Below are 6,346 nucleotides of genomic sequence, written 5' to 3'. Positions count from 1 at the left end.
GCGCATTCTCAAATCCCACAGTCAGTCCTGTGGATGGAACGCTTAGAGGAAAAGTCAGACTTCTCTATATGCAGGCCCCTCGAATACTGTATTTTCTGTCGGCTTATAAGTGGACCCAGGCAGTTCAAACCCATGTTATTCAAGGGTCAACTGTGTATATAGGAATAGCCATTCGCCTGGCACAGTGGCTCAAGCTGGTAGCCCCAGCACTTTAGGAGGTCGAGGCGGGAGGATCCCTCGAGTCCAGGAGTTCCAGGTTACGATGAACTGTGATAGCGCCACTGCATTCCATCCTGGGCACCAGAGTGAGACCCTTGTCTCAAAAAAAAAAAAAAGGAAAAGGAATAGCCCCCCCAAATCAATATATATTTCACCAGCAGAATAGCAGAACATACCAAAATTTAACAGTAATAATGTCAAGATTTTGAGCCATCTGTATTTTCTAAATCTTCAAAAATGTCTATTTTGGGAATTTGGATGTTAAAATCTTACTTTTAAAACAAAATTTAACAAAACGTTTTTAATAGTGAGAACCTTTTAGATTTTAAAAGCTCGCATTTGTGTAAACATTACAGTCTTAATTACATGGGCAAATATCAAATGCGTTGACATTTTTAACTGGAAATTTGGGCTATTTTGGTTGTGGATAACTTTTTATCCTTTTTGTTTTTCCACATTTTCTAAATTTTGATATAATAAACAAGTATTGCCTTTCTAAAAAAGGAAAAACAGCATTTTGTTTTGTTTTATTTCAACCATTTTGGATGTGAATAAAAGAAAAGAAAAAGATGATTCTGAGCTTACCAGTGTGTGTGACCCACATTAACAGAAATGACATGTAAAGAAAATCTAGTTTGGAGTGGAAAATCCTATTTTAGGTAGTTGATTTCTTTCACTTGAGGTACCATTTATATATCCATGTGGGGATAGCCTAGTAGGAAGATGAAATGGTAGGACAAAGATCCTGATGGAAGTCAGTAGTCATGGCACAGTTCTGAGGCCCAGCTACTCCAAAGGCAGAGGGGGAACATCCCTTTAGCCCAGGAGTTGGAGACTGCAATGAATTATGTTCATGCCTTTGCACTCCAGCCTCTGGAAGAGAATGAGATTCCTATCTCTAAAACGAAAAGAGGGCCAGGCGCGATGGCTCACCACGCCTGTAATCCCAGCACACTGGGAGGCCCAGATGGGCGGATTGCTTGAAGCCAGGAGTTCAAGACCAGCCTGGCCAACATGGTGAAACCCCATCTCTACTAAAAATGCAAAAATTAACTGAGTATGGTGGTGCATGCCTGTAATCCCAGCTTCTTTGGATGGCTGAGGCACCAGAATTGCTTGAATCTGGGAGGTGGAGGTTGCAGTGAGCTGAGATCATGCCAGTGCACTCTAGCCTGGGCGACAGAGCAGACTCTGTCTCAAAAAATAATAATAATAATATTTAATTAATTTAAAAATAAAATAAAAGAGAAGATATGATGGACTTAGAAGTCATATATCTCAGGTGGTAGGTGAAACCACGAGTTTGCCTTGAAAAGTGTGTTGATAACAATAGCCATAGCTAACAAGTGCTTGCTGTGTTCCAAAGCTCTTTTTGTTAGCACTTCATTTGTATTAACTAATTTCATTCTTCCACCAACTTTGTAAGGGTACTGTTGTTATCCTCAGTTTTTACAGATGAGGAAACCAAAAGGCAGCCAGGCACCATGGCTCATGCCTGTAATCCAAACCTTTGGGAGGCTGAGGTGGGAGGATCACTTGAGCCCAGTAGTTGAAGACCAGCCTGGGCAACATAGCAACACCCTGTGCTTACAAAAAAAAAGAAATTAAAAACTAGCCAGACATGGTGATGCATGCCAGTAGTCCCAGCTATTTGGGAGACTGAAGCAGGAGGATCTCTTGAGGCTAGGCGTTGGAGGCTGCAGTGAGCTATGTTCACTCCACTGCACTCCAGCTTAGGTGACAGAGAAAGACCCTGTCTCAAAAAAAAAAAAAAAAAAAAAAAAAAAAAGGAAACCAAGAGAATGAGCACTGAAGCAACTTGCCCAAACACACTCACCTAGTAAAAATGGTATCATTAATCCATTTATGTTGAATATATTGAAAAGGAGTGCCCAAAGAGAGAGCCTTCTTTTTTTTTCTTTTTTCTTTTTTTTGAGACGGAGTTTCACTCTGTGGTCCAGGCTGGACTGCAGTGGCACAATCTCGGCTCACTGCAACCTCTGCCTCCCAGGTTCAAGCAATTCTTGTGCCTCAGCCTCCTGAGTAGCTGGGATTACAGGTACGTGCCACCACACCCGGCTAATTGTTGTATTTTTAGTAGAGACGGGGTTTCACCATGTTGGACAGGCTGGTCTTGAACTCCTGGCCTCCAGTGATCCATCTGCCTCAGCCTCCCAAAGTGCTCGGATACAGGTGCCTGGCATCCACCGTGCCCAGCATCCAAAGAGTGAATCTTCTTGAGGAACTCAAAAGACTTTTCTCTTTTGGATAAGCAGTTCATATTTCTGCATTTATTAGGGATTTTCACATTTTACTTCGTTTTACACTCCATTTTTTTTTGTTCAGTGGTGTAACATTTTCACCAAGGCACTGAAAATTCCACTTGCATTGATGTCCAATGTCATATATTCCTACCATGTTGCAAATACAGTTCATTTCTCCAGCTTTATTGAGGTATAATTCACAAATAAAAATTGTACACATTTACTAGGTACAACATGATGTTTTGCTATCCAAGCATACCTCATTTTATTACACTACATTTTATTGTACTTCACAGATACTACGTTTTTTACAAATTGAAAGTTTGTGCCCACCCTGTGTCAAACAAATCTTTCTGCATCATTTTTCTTTTTTGAGACAGAGTCTCACTCTGCCACCCAGGCTGGAGTACAGTGGCACGATCTCAGCTCACTGCAACCTCCTGTGGAGGGCCAGGTCTCAGTAATGCAGACTTCCATAACAACTGTTTCAGTAATGACTTAATGAAGTTAAATACTGAAAGCCAGTGCCCTTATACAAAGGCTGGTATGTAACAAAAGGCCATCAAAACTTTTGCCTAGGCCTATCCTGGGCCTTAAAGCATGACAAAATAATGAAGGAATTTTTTTTTTTTTTTTTTTTGAGATGGAGTCTTGCTTTGTCGCCCAGGCTAGAGTGCAGCGGCAAGATCTTGGCTCACTGCAACCTCTGCCTCCCAGGTTCAGGTGATTCTCCTGCCTCAACCTCCTGAGTAGCTGAGATTACAGGCATGTACCACCACGCCTGGCTAATTTTTTTTTTTTTTTTTTTTTTTTTTTTTTTTTGAGATGGAGTCTCGCTCTGTCATCCAGGCTGGAGTGCCGTGGCGTGATCTCGGCTCACTGCAAGCTCCGCCTCCTGGGTTCATGCCATTGTCCTGCCTCAGCCTCCCAAGTAGCTGGGGTTACAGGTGCCCACCATCACGCCCGGCTAATTTTTTTGTATTTTTAGTAGAGACGGGGTTTCATCGTGTTAACCAGGATGGTCTCGATCTCCGGACCTCATGATCCGCCCACCTCGGCCTCCCAAAGTGCTGGGATTACAGGCATGAGTCACTGTACCCGGCAACGCCTGGCTAATTTTTGTATTTTTAGTAGAGACGGGCTTTCACCATGTTGGCCAGGCTGGTCTTGATCTCTTGACCTCGTGATCCACCCACCTCAGCTTCCCAAAGTGTTTGGATTACAGGCATGAGCCACCGTACCCAGCCCATAACGAAGGAGTTCTCAACAGGACCCATTTAGGATTAAACCAGTTTTATTGTGGGTCTGAAGAAACTCCCCAGGTCTCCACAGACAAGTTTTATTGGGGGTCTGAAAGAATTCCCCAAACCTCCGTGATTTAGCGGGAGGCAAGATAAGGGTAATCACCCCAGCACCGAGGGGGAGCTTGCAGTGAGCTGATATTGTGCCACTGCACTCCAGCCTGGGGGACAGAGTGAGACTCCGTCTCAAAAAAAAAAAGAAAAAGAAAAATCACCCCAACATCTAGACCAATTAGATTAAGTAAATTTACTGAGGCTCCAGAGGAAGGTCTTCAGGACTCAGAACTTAGTTATAGATTAAAAGAAGTTAATCACTTACGTCTTTAGATGAATGCACACTTACACGTAGACATATAACTTAGAAGGTATATAAGCTCTGGAAAACTTTGTAATTTTGAGTTGGTCTGGCGATAATTTCCAGGCCTTCTTGCTGTAACTGGTTGCAGAAATAAAAACTCTCTTCCTCCCGAGTTCATCTGCATCTCGTTATTGGGCCATGAGAAATAGCAGCCTGACCCTCAGTTTGGTTGGGGAACACTCTGTCTCCCAGGTTCAAGTGATTCTCCTGCCTTAGCCTCCCTAGTAGCTGGGATTACAGGTGTGTGCCAGCATGCCCAGTTAAATTTTTTTGTATTTTTAGTAGAAATGGGGTTTCACCATGTTAGCCAGGCTGGTCTCGAACTCCTGACCTCAAATGATCTGCCCACCTCAGCCTCCCAAAGTGCTGGGATAACAGGCATGAGCCACCGCGCTAGCCTCAGCACCATTTTTCCAACAGCATGTACTCACTTCATGTCTCTGTATTACATTTTGGTAATTCTCATAATATTTCAAATTTTTTCATTATTATAATATCTGTCATATTGATCTGTGATCAGTGATCTTTGATGTTACTTATCGTAATTGTTTTGGGGTACCACAAGCCATGCTCATACAAGACAGCAAACTTAATTGATGAATGTGTGTGTTCTATCTGACTGCTTCACTGACCCACCATTCCCAGTCTCTCTCCCTCTTCTCGGAGTTCCCTGTTGACCTAGACACAACAATACTGAAATTAGGCCCCTTAATAACGCTACAAGGGCTTCTAAGTGTTCACATGAAAGGAAGAGTTGCATGTCTCTCACTTTAAATCAAAGCTAGAAATGATTAAGCTTAGTGAGGAAGGCATATCAAAAGCCAAGATAAGCCAAAAGCTAGGCCATTTGTCCAGAAAAATGATTCCTTTCAAATTCTGCTGCTCATTGACAATGCACCTAGTCACTCAAGAGCTCTGATAAAGATGTACAAGTAGATTAATGTTTTCCTGCCAGCTAACACAATGTCCATTCTGCAGCCCATGAATCATGGAGCAATCTTGACTTTTAAGCTTTTTTTTTTTGAGATGGAGTTTTGCTCTTGTCGACCAGCTGGAATGCAGTGGTGCAATTTTGGCTCACTGCAACCTCCGCCTCCCAGGTTCAAGTGATTCTCCTGCCTCAGCCTCCTGAGTAGCTGGGATTACAGGCGCTCGCCACCACGCCCAGCTAATTTTTGTATTTTTTTTTTAGTAGAGATGGGGTTTCACCGTCTTGGCCAGGCTGGTCTCAAACTCCTGACCTCCGGTTTAAGTTTTAAGAAATGCATTGCTCTTTCTCTTAAGCGCGCTGCTGAAGATCCTGGTATCGCCATGGGCTGCCGCCCCATCCGTTGTTACTGGTATTGTAAGAACAAGCTGTACCCAAAGCCTCAGTTCTGCTGAGGTGTCCCTGATGCCATCATTCTCATCTTTGACCTGGGGTGGAAGAAGGCAAAAGTGGATGAGTTTCCACTCTGTGGCCACATGGTGTCAGGTGAATATGGGCAGCTCTCCTCTGAAGCCCTGGAGGCTGCCTGAATTTGTGCCAATAAGTACATGGTAAAAAGTTGTGGCAAAGACGGCTTTCATATCCGAGTGCAGCTCCACCCCTTCCACATCATCTTCATCAACAAGATGTTGTCCTGTGCTGGGGCTGACAGGCTCCAGGTATGCGAAGTGCCTTTGGGAAGCCCCAGGGCACTGTGGCCAGGGTTCACATTGGCCAAGTTATCATATCCATCCGCACCAAGCTGCAGAGCAAGGAGCATGCGATTGAGGCCCTGCACAGAGCCAAGTTCAAGTTCCCTGGCGGACAGAAGATCCACATCTCAAAGAAGTGGGGGCTTCATCAAGTTCAATGCGGATGAATTTGAAGACATGGTGGCTGAGAAGCAGCTCATCCCAGATGGCTGTGGGGTCAAGTACATTCCTAGTCGTGGTCCTCTGGGCAAGTGGCAGGCCCTGCACTCATGAGGGCTTCCACTGTGCTGCCCCCTCTTAATACTCACCAATAAATTCTACTTCCTGTCCACCTTAAAAAAAATTTTTTTAAATGCATTTAGTAATGTTACAGCTGCCATAGATAGTGATTCCTCTGATGGATCTGATCAAAGTAAATCTGGAAAAGATTCACCATTCTAGGTGGCATTTAAAACATTCACGAATAGGCCAGGCAGGTGGCTCATGCTTGTAATCCCAGCACTTTGGGAGGCTGAGGCAGGCGG

The 6,346-nt window shown here is 43.9% G+C and overlaps 1 pseudogene; it reads left to right on the top strand.

Moving 5' to 3' along the window:
- Positions 1-5,453: 5,453 nt before the first annotated feature.
- On the top strand, positions 5,454-6,095 carry LOC116483569 (large ribosomal subunit protein uL16-like; annotated as a pseudogene).
- Positions 6,096-6,346: the final 251 nt, after the last annotated feature.

This window comes from Hylobates moloch, unplaced genomic scaffold (assembly GCF_009828535.3).
Source record: "Hylobates moloch isolate HMO894 unplaced genomic scaffold, HMol_V3 SCAFFOLD_15, whole genome shotgun sequence".
In the NCBI taxonomy this organism is placed as follows: Eukaryota; Metazoa; Chordata; class Mammalia; order Primates; family Hylobatidae; genus Hylobates; species Hylobates moloch.
The sequence above is the reverse complement of the archived record's forward strand: the minus strand, read 5'-3'. Positions and strand labels throughout refer to the sequence as shown.